Here is a 16,048-nt window from a genome sequence, read left to right on the forward strand (position 1 = left end):
ATGAATGCAAAAATTTGCAACACAATATTAGCAAACAAAATTAAACAATATGTATAAAGGATCATACACCATGATCAAGTGGAATTTATTCTAGCAATGCGAGGATGGCCCAATATTCACAAATTGATCAGTGTGATACACTCCATTAAAAACATGAAGGATAAAAATCACATAATTATTTCAATAGATGCAGAAAAACCATTTGACAAAATCCAACATTCATTCATGATAAAAACTCTCAACAAAGTTTTTATAGAGGAAACATATATTGACATAAAAGCCATTTATGACAAACCCACAGCTAACATTATACTTAATGGTGAAAAGCTGAAAGCTTTTTCTCTAAAATCAGGAAGAAGACAAGGATGCTCACTCTCACCATTTATATTTAACATAGTTTTGGAAGTAACATAGAATGGAAAAATGCCACTGGTATTTTGATAGGGATTGCATTGAAACAGTGGATTGCCTTGGGAAGTATGGTCACTTTAGCAATATTAACTCTTCTAATCCAAGAACATAGTGTATCTTTCCATCTGTTTGTGTCATCTTCAATTTCTTTCATCAGTGTCTTATAGTTTTCCAAGTAAAGGTCTTTTATCTCCATATACAAAAGTAAACTCAAAATGCAGGAAAGACCTAAATGTGAGACTGGAAACCATGAAAATCCTAGAGAAAAATATAGGCAAAGCATTCTGACATAAATTGCAGCAATATTTTTTGACCTGTCTCCTAAAGCAAAGGAAATAAAAGCAAAGACAAATAAATAAACAAAGTAAACTAATTAAACTTAAAAGCTTTTGCACAGCAAAGGAAACTATTGACAAATTGAAAAGACACCTACTGAATGCAAGAAGATATTTGCAAATTATATGACTGATAAGGGATTAATATCCACCATATATAAATAGCTCATACAACTCAACATCAAAAGAACAAACAACCCAGTTAGAAAATGGGCAGAATAACCAAATAGACATTTTTCCAAAGAGGAAATGCAGATGGCCCACAGGCATATGAAAAGATGGTCAACATCACTAATTGTCTGAGAAATGCAAATCAAAACCATAATGAGATATCATCTTACATTTTTCAGAATGGCTATCATCAAAAAGAACAGAAATAATAAGTGTTGGTGAGGATGTGGAGGAAAGTGAACCCTCCCACACTGTTGGTGGCAATGTAAATTGGTACAGCCACTACGGAAAACAGTATGGAGTTTCTTCAAAAAATTAAAATTAGAACTACCATAATGATCCAGCAATTCCACTCCTTGGTATAAATCCGAAAAAAACAAAAACACTAATTTGAAAAGATACATTACCCCAATGTTCACAGCAGCATTATTTGCAATTTCCAAGATATAACAGATATACACAAAATGTATTTTTACACACAGACACACACACGCACACACACACACACCACACAATGGAATACTACTCAGCCATAAGAAAGAATTAAGTTTTACCATTTGTAACAACATGGATGGACTTGGAGGGTATTATGTGAAGTGAAATAAGTCAGACAGAGAAAGGCAAATATTGTATATATCACTTATATGTGGAATCTAAAAAATACAACAAACTAGTGAATACAACAAAAAAGCAGCAGACTCACAGATATAGAGAACAAATTAGTGGTTACCAGCAGTTGAGGGAAGGGGGGAGGGGTGATAAACTGGTACAAGATTAAGAGGTACAAACTATTATCTATAAAAGAAACTACAAAGATATACTGTACAACACAGGGAATATAGCCAATATTTTACAATAACTATAAATGCAGTATAACCTTTCAAAAGTGTGAATCACTATATTGTATGCCTCTAACTTATTGGGTTGGCCAAAAGATTCATTTGGTTTTTTTCTGTAAGATGGCTCTAGTAGCACTTAGCTACCTTTAACTTCATTCGAAACAATTTTGTTAGATTGTATATGACAGCTGTCATATCAGCGTGCATTTAAAAAAGCCATCAAAATTGGTGAATTTTTGTGTAGCCATTTTAGTACTGAAGATGGAGGAAAAAAGCAACATTTTCAGCATATTATGCTTTATTATTTCAAGAAAGGTAAAAATGCAATTGAAATGCAGTGAACATTATATTTTCTTAAATGTAGGATAAAAAAACTGTACTCACACACACAAAAAGAAATGGAATAAATAGATTTGTGCAGTGCAAGGAGAAGGTGCTGTGACTGATCGAACATGTCAAAAGTGGTTTGCAAAGTTTTGTGCTGGAAATTTCTTGCTAGTCAATGTTCCATGGCTGGGTAGACCAGTTGAAGTTGATAGTGATCAAATCAAGACATTAGATGAGAACAATCAACATTGTACCACGCGGGAGCTGACATACTCAAAATCTAAATCAAGCACTGAAAATCATTTGCACCAGCTTAGTTATGTTACTTGCTTTGATGTTTCGGTTCCACATAAGTTAAACAAAAAAAAACCTTCTCGACCATATTTCCACATGCAATTCTCTACTTAAACATAATGAAAACGTTTTTAGAACATTTTGAAACATTTTTAATGAACGTTTTCAATGAAAATGTTTTAAAACAAATTGTGATAGGAGGTGAAAAGTGGATACTGCACAATAATGTGGAACAGAAGAGATCCTGGGGCAAGCTAAATGAAACACCACCAACCACACCAAAGGCCAGTTTTCATCCAAAGAAGGTGATGTTGCATATATGGTGGGATTAGAAGGGAGTCCTCTATTATGAGCTCCTTCTGGAAAACCAAACAATTAATTCCAACAAGCACTGCTCCAGTTAGACCAACTGAAAGCAGCACTTGACGAAAAGTGTCCAGAATCAGATAATAGAAAACACATAATCTTCCATCAGGATAATGTAAGACCTCAAGTTTCTTTGATGACCAGGCAAAAACTGATACAGCTTGTCCAGGAAGTTCTGATTCAACTGCCAAATTCACCAGATGTTGCACCTTCGGGTTTCCATTTACTTAGGTCTTTACAAAATTCTCTTAATAGAAAATATTTCAATTCCCTGGAAGACTATAAGAGGCTCCTGGAACAATTCTTTGCTCATAAAGATAAAAAGTTTTGGAAGAATAGAATTATGAAGTTGCCTGAAAAATGGCAGAAGGTAGTGGAAAAAAAAAAGGGTGAATACACTGTTTAATAAAGTTCTTGGTGAAAGTGAAAAAGTGCCTTTTATTTTTACTTAAAAACCGAAGGCACTTTATGGCCAACCTAATATATAACATTGTAATCAACTATACTTCAATTTTAAAAAAAGATATTGCAAAAAAAGGAATAAAATACTTAGGAATAAACTTATCCAAGGAGGTGAAATACCTATACTCTGAAAACTATAAGACAGTGATGAAGGAAATTGAAGACAACAGAACTAACTGGAAGAATATCCTGTGTTCATGGACAAGAAAAAACTAATATTGTCAAAATGGCCATACTACCTAAAGCAATATATAGGTTCAATGCCATCCCTCTCAAAATACCCTTGTCATTTTGCACAGACCTAGAACAAATAATCCTAAAATTTATATGGAACCACAAAAGATCTCAATTAGCCAAAGCAACCTTGAGAAAAAAAGGAATAAACCTGGAGGTATCCCACTCCCTGACTTGAGGCTATCACACAAAGCAAAGCAATCAAAAAGTATGGTACTGGCACTAAAACAGACACATATATCAATGGAAAAGAATAGAGAGCCCAGAAATAAATCCTTCACTAATACGATCAGTTAATGTACGAAAAGGAGGCAGGAATATACAATGGGGAAAAGAGAGTTTCTTCAATATATGGTATAGGAGAAATGTGAAAGTGAACTACCTTCTTACACAACATGTAAAAAATAAACTCAAAATGGATTAAAGATCTAAATATAAGACTGGAAACCATAAAATTCCTAGAAGAAAACATAGGCAGTGCACTCTTCGACTAAGTCTTAGCAATAGATTTTTGGATCTATCTCCTCAGGCAAAGGAAACAAAAGCAAAAATAAGCAAATGGAACCTAATTAAACCTAAAAGCTTTTGCATCAACAAAACTAAAAAGACAACTTACTGAATGGGAGAAGATATTTGCATATGATATGGCTGATAAGGGGTTAACATCCAAAATATATACAGACATCATACAATTACATATCAAAAAACCAAAAAACTCAAATAAAAAAATGAGTAGAAGACCTATTTAAATAGACATTTTTCCAATGAAGCCATACCATTGGCCAACAGGCACATGAAAATATGGTCAACATCACTAATTGTCTGGGAAATGCAAATCAAAACAACAATGAGATATCACCTTACACTTGTCAGAATGGCTATCATCAAAAAGAACACAAATAACAAGTGTTGGTGAGGATGTGGAGAATGGGGAACACTTGTACTCTATTGGTGGGAATCTAAATTGGTGCAGCCACTGTGGAAAACAGTACGGAGTTTCCTCAAAAAACTAAAACTAGAACTACCATATGATCCAGTAATTTCACGCCTTGGTATATTTTTCTGAAGTAAACAAAAACACTAACTCAAAAAGATGCATGTGCCCCAACATTCACAGCAGCATTATTTACAATAGCCAAGATATGGAAACCATCTAAATGTCCATGAACAGATGAAGATAAAGGAGATGTGGCATGTATATATATACACAATTAAATATTACTTAGAACGAAATTTTGCCATTTTAAACAACATGGATGGACCTGGAGAGATTATGCTTGGCAAAGTAAGTCAGACACAGAAAGACAAATACTATATTTTTTCACTAATATGTGGAATCCAAAAAATAAAACAAACAAATGAATTTTAAAAAGCAAAAACAATCCATAGGTACCAAGAACAAAGTAGTGGTTACTATTGAAAGATGTGAGGGAGGAGTTATATAGGAGAAGAGGATTAAGAGGTACAAACTAGTAGATATAAAATAAATAAAGGACTTCCTAGATGGTGCAGTAGTTAAGAATCCACCTGCCAATGCAGGGGACATGGGTTTGATCCCTGCTCCAGGAAGATCTCACATGCAATGGAGCAACTAAGCCTGTGTGCCACAACTATTGAGTCTGTACTCTAGAGCCTGTAAGCCACAACTATTGGGCCTATGTGCCACAACTACTGAAGCCCGAGTGCCTAGAGCCCCTGCTCCACAACAAGAGAAGCCACCTCAATGAGAAGCCCACGCACCACAATGAAGAGTAGCCCCCACTTGCTGAAACTAGAGAAAGCCTGTGTGCAGCATCAAAGACCCAATGAAGCCAACAAATAGTTTTAAAAAATAAAATAAAATAAAAATAAAATAAATAAAATACAGGATACAATGTAAAGCTTAGGGAATATAACCAATATTTAATGATAACTTTAAATGGAGTATAATCTATAAAAATGTTGAACCACTATGTCATACATCTGAAATTAACATTATAAATCAACTATACTTCAGAAAAACATGTTAAAACAGTAAAAACAAGTGATCAATAGATGTCGAATTGGCAATAGATTGAATCTAGCAGCCCATCCTATGAAAAACTTTAATATAATAGACACATGCATGAATACAACAGAATAAAGAGCCTTTAACTACACTAAGCATTATGGAAACATAATACACAGTGAGATATTTTTATTCAGCAGTCAAAAGATAGTTAACTTAGTAAATGTTGATACAAATGGGAATCCATTTCAAAGAAAGTTGGACTCATATCACAACCAGATATAAATTCCAGATATATTAGATATATGAAATATAACAATAATTTTAGGTGAAAACTTTAGTAGCTTCTATGTGTAACTTAGAATTTGAAAAACCTTTTTTAATTAGATTATAGTTGATGTGCAATATTATATGTTTCAGTTGTACAATATAGTGATCCAAAATTTTATAGATTATATTCCACTTGAAGTTATTATAAAATTTTGGCCATATTCCCAGTGCCATGAAATATATCCTTGTAGCTTATTTATTTTGTGAAAAATCTTTTTAATCAAAAAAGTAAAACCAATAGTATAAAGATATACATTGACAGAAACATAAATTTTTTATTACAAAAGGCCATATAAACATAGTTGCAATCATATGACTAGAAATGACTGTAAAATATATAAGGGAAAGACTAATATGTAGAATATAGTAAAATGCACATTAAAACCAACAACATAAAGAGAAATAACCAAAATGGGCAAAAATTATAAATAGGGAAATTAGAGGGAAACACAAATGTATGAAGAGCAACTAAACGTCATAGACAGAGAAATGTAAGTTGTTTAAATCATTTCTCACTCACCAAACTGGCAATTCAGATAAAAATGATATACTCAAACTTTGCCGGGGTGAGGGGAGGGGGGGCATTAGAATTGTTACAGCCTTTTTGAAAATCATCCTGTAAATCTCAATCTAAATTTTTTAAATGTGTATTGTTTGATTTAATAATCTCACTCTTGGAAATCTATCCCATAGAAATAAAAGCACCAATATAAAAAGATGTTTATAATGGTCCCAAACTATAAACAAAGTAAATTCTGATCAACAGGAGAACGACTAAATAAACTGGAGTGTATATGTATTGTGGAATATTATCAAGGCATAAAAGGGTTCTCATGATATATTGCTAAGTGAGAAAAGATTTAGAGAAATGTATATAATACAATTCTAGTCTGTAATAAACAATAATCATAAACACATACTTTCATATGCATATATAAGCAAGAAGAGCACAAAAGAAAATTTAAATTTTACAACGATTCTACATTATTTACATCATCACAATTTTTTTTTACTGTGAAAGAGTTCAAAGCTATACAATGTGAAAAAATGGCTCTTCCTCAAACACTTTGCAGCCTGCTTTCATTATGGAAGTGAAAATTTAATCTACACACAATGAAAGCTACTTCTCTGTAATCATGAGAGACTAATCCATGTTCAATTTATCAATAAATAAATAATAGTATAATGACAAAATGCCCTAAAGAGAACTTTATCAATTTGATATTGTTTTTGTCAATTGAACATCTTTGTAAACATTGGAACTAGGAAATTCCATGAAAAAGAAATGTTATGGCAATATGTTAAATATATAAACTGAATATAAAGGACGAACATCCAGAATAATAAAATAATCATTCTGGCATACTTTTTGTTATCTCCTACACATTTTGCTTATTGCTAAATATTATATTCTATTTTAAAGAAATCATTTATTATAAAAATTTACAAATAATTCTATTATTTTTTATAACCTCATAAAAGTAATTACACATGTGTTAAGTTATAGGACATGTACAGATGAGTACAGCGAGGGGAATTCTAGTTACCTGCCAAAGTACTTTCCTATCTGACTCCTGGAATTATGATCTCACCAAGAACTAGATTATAACAGTGATGGCAAACTGAGAAGGGAATCACCAGATCAGCTTACTATAAATAGATCATGATCATCACTCCCATCAAGTAGGCAGCACTAAACGATGCACCAACCAAAGCAGATTTGATAGTTGAGTCTTTTCTCCCGACTAGGAAGAGGAAAGGACATGAAGTGACTAACATTTATGAATCTGTAAATGTGTTGCTTTATATAAAATATGCATTCCTCTCTTGTTTGTGTCTCCCCCAAATTTCCAATGTTGAAGCCCTAACGCCCAATGTTACAGTATTAGGAAGTGGGGCCTTTGGCAGGTAATAAGGCTGAGATGATGTCATGAAAATGGAGCTCCCATGATGGAATTAGTGTCCTTATTTGAAAAGACATTGACATGAGAGCTTACTCTCACCCCCGGTTGAGGATACAGTGAGAAGGTGGCCATCGCTGAGAACCAAACCTACCAGCACTTTGATCTTTGGCTTCCCGGCCTGTAGAATTGTGAGGAATAAAATCTGTTGCTTAAACACCCAATACATGGTATTTTGTTATCGTAGTCCAAGCTGACAGAGACACTAGATTTATTGGTCAAATAAATGTGTATTTTTAATTTCGATGCATTTGTCTTCAGAAACTATTATAAATAATAATTTCTTGAATGTAAACCGGCAGCTACCAGTTTTTAAAATTCATTACATGCAGCACTAATAGAACCAGGCCCCACAGAGGAGACTGCATACTAGTTATCATTCTGTCTTATTTTTATTTTAACAATAAGAATAATGCCCCTTTTTAATATTAAACATTTGTTCTGATTAAACAGTCCACTTCTGCTGGCTCACAACAGACACTGGCCTGGTACTGTTTATTAACTTTCCTATGAACATATTGTTTATATAGCAGGTGTCTGATTAACATAACTGGTCACTGAAGCCTCATTGTTGGCCACATAAGAGAGTAGCTTTGCCTGGCAGCAGGGCCCGCTCCTTTATCACCTCATGCATTGGAATCGTAATCAGATTTTAATCCCCTCCTAACTTTCCCTTTTGTTGGGTGACTCACACTTGGCTGGCTCTGCACAAGTGTCCTAAGTTCACCAGATCAGCGCAGAAAACTATTTGAATATGCCTGAATAGATGTGGCCTCAGGATATGTTATAGCTGTTTTCACCTTAGAAACCTTAAAAACACCATACAAACTAAATAAACACAAAAGCAACAAAATGTCCTTTCGGAGCCTGATAAACAAAGGTGATGCCAGTGTAACCACAGGAGCCAGACCGCCCTCAATACCTACGAAGTGACACATTCACGGCAGATCTACAAGAGGTGGCCGGTGCTTAAAATCATGTCTCCCAACAAATCAAACAGATTACTCATGAATAAGAAATTGTAACCTGAATATTATTATAGGATCTCCACCGACTTGCCTAGAGAAGAGTTTTGGAAAATTCTAGGAGGAGCAGATTTTTTTCTGAAGGGTAACTTTCCTTCTTGGCCTCAAGACAAGATACAAGGCAACTAAATTATCTACTTTTTATCATCTCTAGGACTATCTGGGCATACGCTACCTTTTTCATTTTTTTCTACTCCACTTATTTTAGGGGAAAGTAGGGACGATTTTCTTTTCCATGTCTCTCACCTTAGTACTGGCATATGTCCTTCATTCTGCTGTCGTTGGTGACACCATCTCTCCCCTCCTTTCTGTATCCAAGATTCTAGCCTATGAACTGGATCATCACAGTGAACAAGAAAGATAAGAACCCTGCCATGTTGAAATGAACAGGCAGTTAGAGGAGATAGACCATAAACAAACAAATATGTGTGTCATATAACATCAGATAGTGATAAGCAGAGTGAAGAAAAATAAATATTAAAGAGATGGAGGAGGATGGAGGGCAGAGGACAGAGGAGAGTGGGATATTTCAGAGAGGAAAATCAGGAAAGGCCTTTCTAAGCAAATGATATTTGAGTAGGATGTGAGTCAAACTCTTATAAAGTGATCCATGAGGAAAGAAAATTCTAAACAGAAGAAATAGCAAGAGCAAAGAATTCGTGTAATCAAAAAAGTAAAAGCCATCAGCCTGACTGGAGTAAAGTAAGCAAGAGGGAAAGGGGTAGGACCTGAGGTCAGAAAGGTAGAAAGTGTATCATTTCTTGGGTTTTTGTAGTTTACATGTGATAGGTAGGAACTTGAGAACTTTTAAACTTTATTTTTAAGTATTTCAGACATGTAGAAAAGAAATAAAGGGAAAAAATGAGCACTGTGTACCCAGCATCCAACTTAAGAAACATTACAAGACTAAAGTACTTAGAAATAAGCCTATTAAACAAGATGAATAAGCTCTAGAGATCTACTATAGTATTTTGTAGCTATATTGTGCACTTAAAAATTTGTTACTAGAACAGATCTCATGGAACGTGTTCCTACTACAACATAAAATAAAATAAAATAAAGGAAATAATTCTAACATAAATTTGTAAGATCTTTAGCAAGAAAAATTAAGAAAAATCACTGAAAAACATAAAATATGTGAATATAAAATATGATATAAAATATATAATTTTATAATTTTTATGGAATATATAAAATATAAAGATTTAACCTATTGAAGAGTAGAAAGATTTAATATCAAAAAGCAGTCAATTCTCTACAAATTATCTCAACATTAACTGCATTTTTTATGGAATGAAAACGATTCATTCTCACATTTATAAAAAGTGAAAAAATTCAAGAAGGTCTAAAGCAAACAAACAAACAAAAAAAAAGTGGTAGAAATTTCCCTGCCAGGCATGGCTCCTTACAAAGCTATACCAATTGGGGTGTTGGTGTAGGCATATACTAAGAAATAGAAGAAATAGAAATGAATATCCAGAAACAGACCCAGATATAAGTGGAAATTTGACATCTGGTAAAAGCGGCACATCATCCTCCTTATCTTTTTCTCTATTTCTTTCACTCCAGACCCATAACCTTATGTGGAGCTCAGATTTAGCTGTGCTGGAGAGCTCTCGCTTTATGCAAAAATCTCATTAAATCTCATTAAATCTCCAAAGAAGTTTCATCTGGGCTAAATTTGGCAGCATTTCTGACTCTTAGGTTATTAAGACGGAGGTTTTAGCTTCACACTTGGCTTTTTTAATGCTAGATTCTTGCTCTGTACCAATGTTAGGCCCTCTTCTCTGTGACTGACTGGGGTTCTCTGACATGCCTAGACTCCTTAAAAATCTGTTTCGCCTTTGGTGGGAAAAAAAGGGAAATAATCATTGTTCTGAATTTGCTATCTTCCTTTACCACTCATGTCTTTATGCTTTTACTGCATATACATGTACTCTCAAACAATATAAAATATTGTTTTGAATACCTACAATTTTTATGTAAGTTGTGTCCCTTGGAAACTTTTTCTTTACTCATAATTATTTTACAAATATTTATCCATGTTGATACATATAGCATTGGTCCACTACCTGAATGGTGTTTACTATATATTTCACTGATTCTTTTTATAGGTCTGAAGTACTTCACAATGTCTTCAAAAGAAAAAAGGAATAGGAGGTAAAGAAAGAAGTAGAAATGGCAAATAGACTTAGTATTTTGAGGAGTTTCTTTTTTGTTTGTTTTTTCGTTTTTTTTAAAAAATATGGAATGCTTCACAAATTTTCCTGTCATCTTTGTGCAGAGGCCATGCTCATCTTCTTTGTAGTGTTCCAATTTTAGTATATGTGCTGCCGAAGCAAGCATGAGGAGTTTCTTTTAAAGGAGAACAAAGAAATGGAATGATAGTTGAAGAAGAACAATAGATCATGTGGCATCTAGGGAGGGTGTTTGTAAGATGGAAAATTTTTCAGCATGTTTGTATGATCTTAAGATACAGTCCAGGAGAGAAGAAGTACATAATAGAGGTGAGACAGGAAATAATCTGGAGTGAAGAAAGTAAAGACAGGAGTAAAATCCTTCAGTAAGTCTGAGACAACAGAATACTGTGATCAAGAAGGGATGAACAGGGAAAGTTCATCCCTTGCAAGAGGAAGAAAAGCCAGCTCTGAGGCTGAAGATGCTGGAAGGCTGATAGGTTGGGAGGTAGGGAGATAAGATAATCTTTTCTAATTGTGTCTGCTATATCAGTTTTATTAGAGATAAGGTCATCAACAGAAAGGAGGAGGATGAGATGTTTACAGTTTGAGGAAGGCCAAGATCATGCGGAATATTAATCAGGGAGAGGAGGAGTCTGAATTAACTTGAAAAGTGGAATAAAATTGCCTGGCAGTTCTGAGAGTCCACTTGACATTTGTGATCAGAAATTGAAAGTGAAATAAATCAGCCTAGTTATGTTTTTCTCCAGCTATGTCATATTTACCTACATGAACTAGGCAGAAAGTTGATTCTATCAGATTCAGCCCTTTGGAAAATAAGTCTGAGGAGGGTAAGGAGGTTAAAAAGATATGCAAGGGTACCGTGGAATGAATCTAAGCTGAGTAAGGAGAAAGGTAAAAAAATCTCAGGGGTTATGAATACTGTACATACAGTAAAGTTAATGGACTGAATGTCTCCATGGGGCTGCAGATTTATTGAAAGGGGAGAACAGCCAAAAAGATATGAGGAGGTGATCAGAGAGTAAGAGGTTGAAGAGAAAGATGAAAGATGTTACTGGTAATGACAAAATCTAGTTACAACCTAGGAAGTAATTAAGTAGTTATCAGAATACAATCGATAGAAATGAAGACTAGAAAATGAGAGCTCGAGAATCAGTGAAAACTGTTATCTGCAAGCACCTTCAGAAGACTGAGAACACAAAACAGCTGGAAATAAACAGAAAAACAAAATCCCTAAGGTAATCTCAATGCTACGTCCTGCAAATTTTACATGAGGGAGCTAGTTATCATCTGCAGACTAACCATTTAGAATATGGTGGTTGGTAATAGACCTCTTTGTCTTTCATTGTAACCAAAACACTATGAAGATGACGGTATTAGGCGTGTTCCAAACAATGCTTAGTTCTAGGTATCCACAGAAAATACAATAGTATGGCCTCAGCAAGAAGGTAGGCAGTAATTATACTAGCAATCATCTCATCCCTGAAAAGCAGTCCTATTCCTTATTCTGTACAATAATTGGAATTTTTTTCCAAGGGCAGATTAAGCAGATTGAGATTTTCCTACTAGAAATTAGCAGATATGGGGCATTAATGCAAGACAGGGATTCTCATTCTGTTTCTGGCTCCAGCAGCCCAAGGGTGAGGCTCACCCACATGTCACAGGCACAAAGGCTGCATCTTGGTGGCACTCCAGCACTCCAGCGATGTTTCCATCCTCTCTCTCCTCAACAAACTCTTTGGAATTCTAGCAAGTGAAGGTTATGTTGTAGGGATTATCTTTTAATCCATTCAAATTTATTTCTTACTTTAAAAGTCTGGGTACATTAACTTTCTTAGAATCAAAAGATTTGGAATTCACTTTACAGCTTATTTAAATACATGAATATGTTATGAGACCTTAGCTAAGAGCCACTAGTTTATGTGATTGTTTAATATTCAATGTAAATCTCAATGCTAGAAAATATGCACAATAAATTGTAGGTGTATGCTCAATTTTTGCCTTCTCCGATTCGTACTATAAATTAAACCCCACAAAAAATAAAGAGAAAGAGAAGGTTATGGTATCTGCCTTTCTTATAGGCAGTTATTAGTGCCGATGGGAGTTACTAAGTATAATATACATGCTATACAAATGTGCTTATATGTGTGAACCTATTTTTACCTCAAAGGATTATAAGTGCATTTAAGGATATATATGGAAATCAAGTCCTCTATATCCAAATCACTAAACAACATCAGCAAAAGATGTTTGGTCCCTCATCATGCTAAAAAATATATATAAGCATTGGTAGATAAAGAATCATTGGCAGGAATACTTCTAAAGCAGGGGTCCCCAACCCCCTGGGCCGTGGACCACTACAGGGCCATGGCCTGTTAGGAACCAGACCACACAGCTGGAGGTGAGTGGCAGGTGAGCGAGCGAAGCTTCATCTGTACTTACAGCTGCTCCCCACCACAGGCATCACCACCTGAGCTCCACCTGTCAGAGCATTAGATTCTCATAGAAGCACGACCCCTACTGTGAACTGTGCATGTGAGGGGTCTAGGTCGTGTGTTCCTTATGAGAGTCTAATGCCTGATGACCTGAGGTGGAGCTGAGGCGGTGATGCCAGCGCTAGGAGGCAGCTGCAAATACAGATTATTGTTAGCAGAGAGGTCTGACTGCACAGAGACCATAATGAATCACTTGCTTGCAGACTCACAGCAAAACCCTATCAGTGAGTGGCAAGTGGCAATTAAGCTGCATCTTACAGAGTAGACTGGACATAAGCAACACACCTCGCATGTCACTGTTTCCCATCACCCCTAGATGGGACCATCTATTTGCAGGAAAACAAGCTTAGGGCTCCCACTGATTCTGCATTATGGTGAGTTGTATAATTATTTCATTATATATTACAATATAATAATAATAGAAATAAAGTGCACAATAAATGAAATGTGCTTGAATCATCCCCAAACCATCCTCCTCCACCCAGTCGGTGGAAAAATTGTCTTCCATGAAGCCAGTCCCTGGTGCCAAAAAGGTTGGGGACTGCTGTTTTAAAGAACAGAAACCCAACATCTTTATGGTATAAACATAAGATATTTACATTAAAATTCCTGAAAAACTAGGCTCTAAAAGCAGCTTACTCTATAAGCATCTCCTTGTACAAAAGGCCAACATGACTCTGATTAAAAAAAACAACAACAACAACACTTCTACACAACAATATTGCCATGCTTATTTCAATGTGGCAACAGTCACAGAATTTTAAATTTTGGAAACAGAAATACCAAAGTGAAACTCTTGTGGGCTTGTGTCTAAAAAGGTAAACTTTAAGGAAACAATCCTTTAGCTTTAACTTTTGGCTTCTATGCTGCCAAACTGGCAGCATCCTGCAAGAGGCTTGGTTTTATGAGTCTGAATCACAAGCTTTCATTCCAATACCACTTGTAACTTACATCATTATGAAAGATGTCACAGCAAAGGAGTATCACGGTGCCTTATTGAGCAGAGTGTAATTCCTTTTAAAAGCTTAATTCAGAAATGCTAGAAAATGTTCATTCCTAAAGGTGACTTAAGAAGTGAACTGAGAACTGTAAAACTTATTTGACCGTAAAGGTCTGAGAACTACTTTTAAGTCCTTTGGAAGTTTTCTCTTCACTGTGGGAATTAACAGGACTCTGGATCAAGTGAAACGCCAGAAAAAACAAAGCTCTTTAATGCTGTGTTTATGATGTTGGAATAATTATACTATATCATAAAACTTTGCATTTCATAAGAATTTCTGATGAAATATTTTATATTAATGTTTCTTTCATTTATCAGAGACTTGCAGAGCAAAGTCTGTCTCACCAGGGAGTTTATATTCCTGATATTATAGTAATTCAATCATATAAAACAAAGACTTGCTAGTGGATCTCTGCGTGTTAGGAGAACTGGGTGTAATCTTAATAAACAGTGATCTAACAAAAGAAGCCTAAAGCCTTGCTCTCTAACAGACTTATGAAAGTAATTATACCTTTATTGAAGTTACACCACTCTCAAACCCCTGCTGTTCCTGCTGTTTCTTAAAGATGGTTATTTTCTACTTAAAGAAAATAGACAGGCTTTAGAAAAATAGCTGGTGTTAAGTAATATGACACAATTTAATCAGAGTCTGTGTGCAGCTTATATAACAATGGTACAAATATTTCAACCCAAATAATAAAAAACTCAAATATTTAAAGAAATCCAGATTGGCTAATTAGGGTTACCCAATAATTGGAGTAACAGCTCACATGACTGTAGGGTATAAAAGAAGGGAAAGGGGAAAGTCTTCCACAAGCAATGACCATTCCCAGGGCATATCATTAGCATGGGTTTTCACAGGCTTTGCACAGCCATGGATAGAGTGAAAGAAGGCATTAACAGTGTTAAATAATGTAAGATGAGACAAAATGTCAAGAACCATCTTTTAAAAGTATTAGAGGAGAACGCAGGTGGAATTTTAGGAGCAGCTGCTTGGATTAGGTAGCTGACGCAAGGTGATGATAGACAGATCTTTCACGCTTGCTCTTTGCCCCTGGGGTTTGGTCTCTAGTTTATTCAGGGGTATTCAAGCTCTAGGGAAAAGTGTTTAAATAGCTCCTACTGTCACAAAACTGATTTATATCCAAAATCTAATTTGCATTGTGCATTTGGAAACATCCATTTCCAATAGGCAGATGACAGGTGAATAAGGGAGTTCAAACAAGAAGAATCCTATAGGGAAAAGCGACCACAGTCAACCAGATCTCAATGAATGACCTGGCATGTTTTAGTCAGTAGTTTTAGTAACATTGTGCCCTCTCCAGGTACCCGCCCAGCAGACACATGTCTCCTCTATTCATTGTTTCCAGCAACTCTGTAAATTCTAATTTGCTTTGCGTACAATCCTTTATGCATTGACTTTGTCTTTTTATTATTTAGTTAACTCATCCTACAATGATTGACTCGTCTTAAATATACTCTATAACTTTCCCTAATTTCCAAACTTAAGACATAATTAATATCTGTGTCATCTAAGCACTTGATACATGTGTGACTGTATAAACATTTACAACATTGTATTATCCAGTTATATTCGCGCAGGTCCCTCCAGT

At 35.1% G+C, this 16,048-nt stretch overlaps 1 protein-coding gene and 1 non-coding gene across 2 annotated transcripts in view; both read right to left on the bottom strand.

Annotated features, from left to right (window-relative positions):
• The window catches only part of IQCM (IQ motif containing M), a 324,469-nt gene that overhangs the window by 150,301 nt on the left and 158,120 nt on the right, over nt 1-16,048 (bottom strand). The window lies entirely within an intron of this gene.
• Nucleotides 10,982-11,088, bottom strand: LOC130850558 (U6 spliceosomal RNA). Its single transcript, XR_009052930.1, has one exon. It is a non-coding gene; the product is annotated as a U6 spliceosomal RNA (small nuclear RNA).

Source organism: Hippopotamus amphibius, chromosome 3 (genome assembly GCF_030028045.1).
Source record: "Hippopotamus amphibius kiboko isolate mHipAmp2 chromosome 3, mHipAmp2.hap2, whole genome shotgun sequence".
NCBI classification, from domain to species: domain Eukaryota; kingdom Metazoa; phylum Chordata; class Mammalia; order Artiodactyla; family Hippopotamidae; genus Hippopotamus; species Hippopotamus amphibius.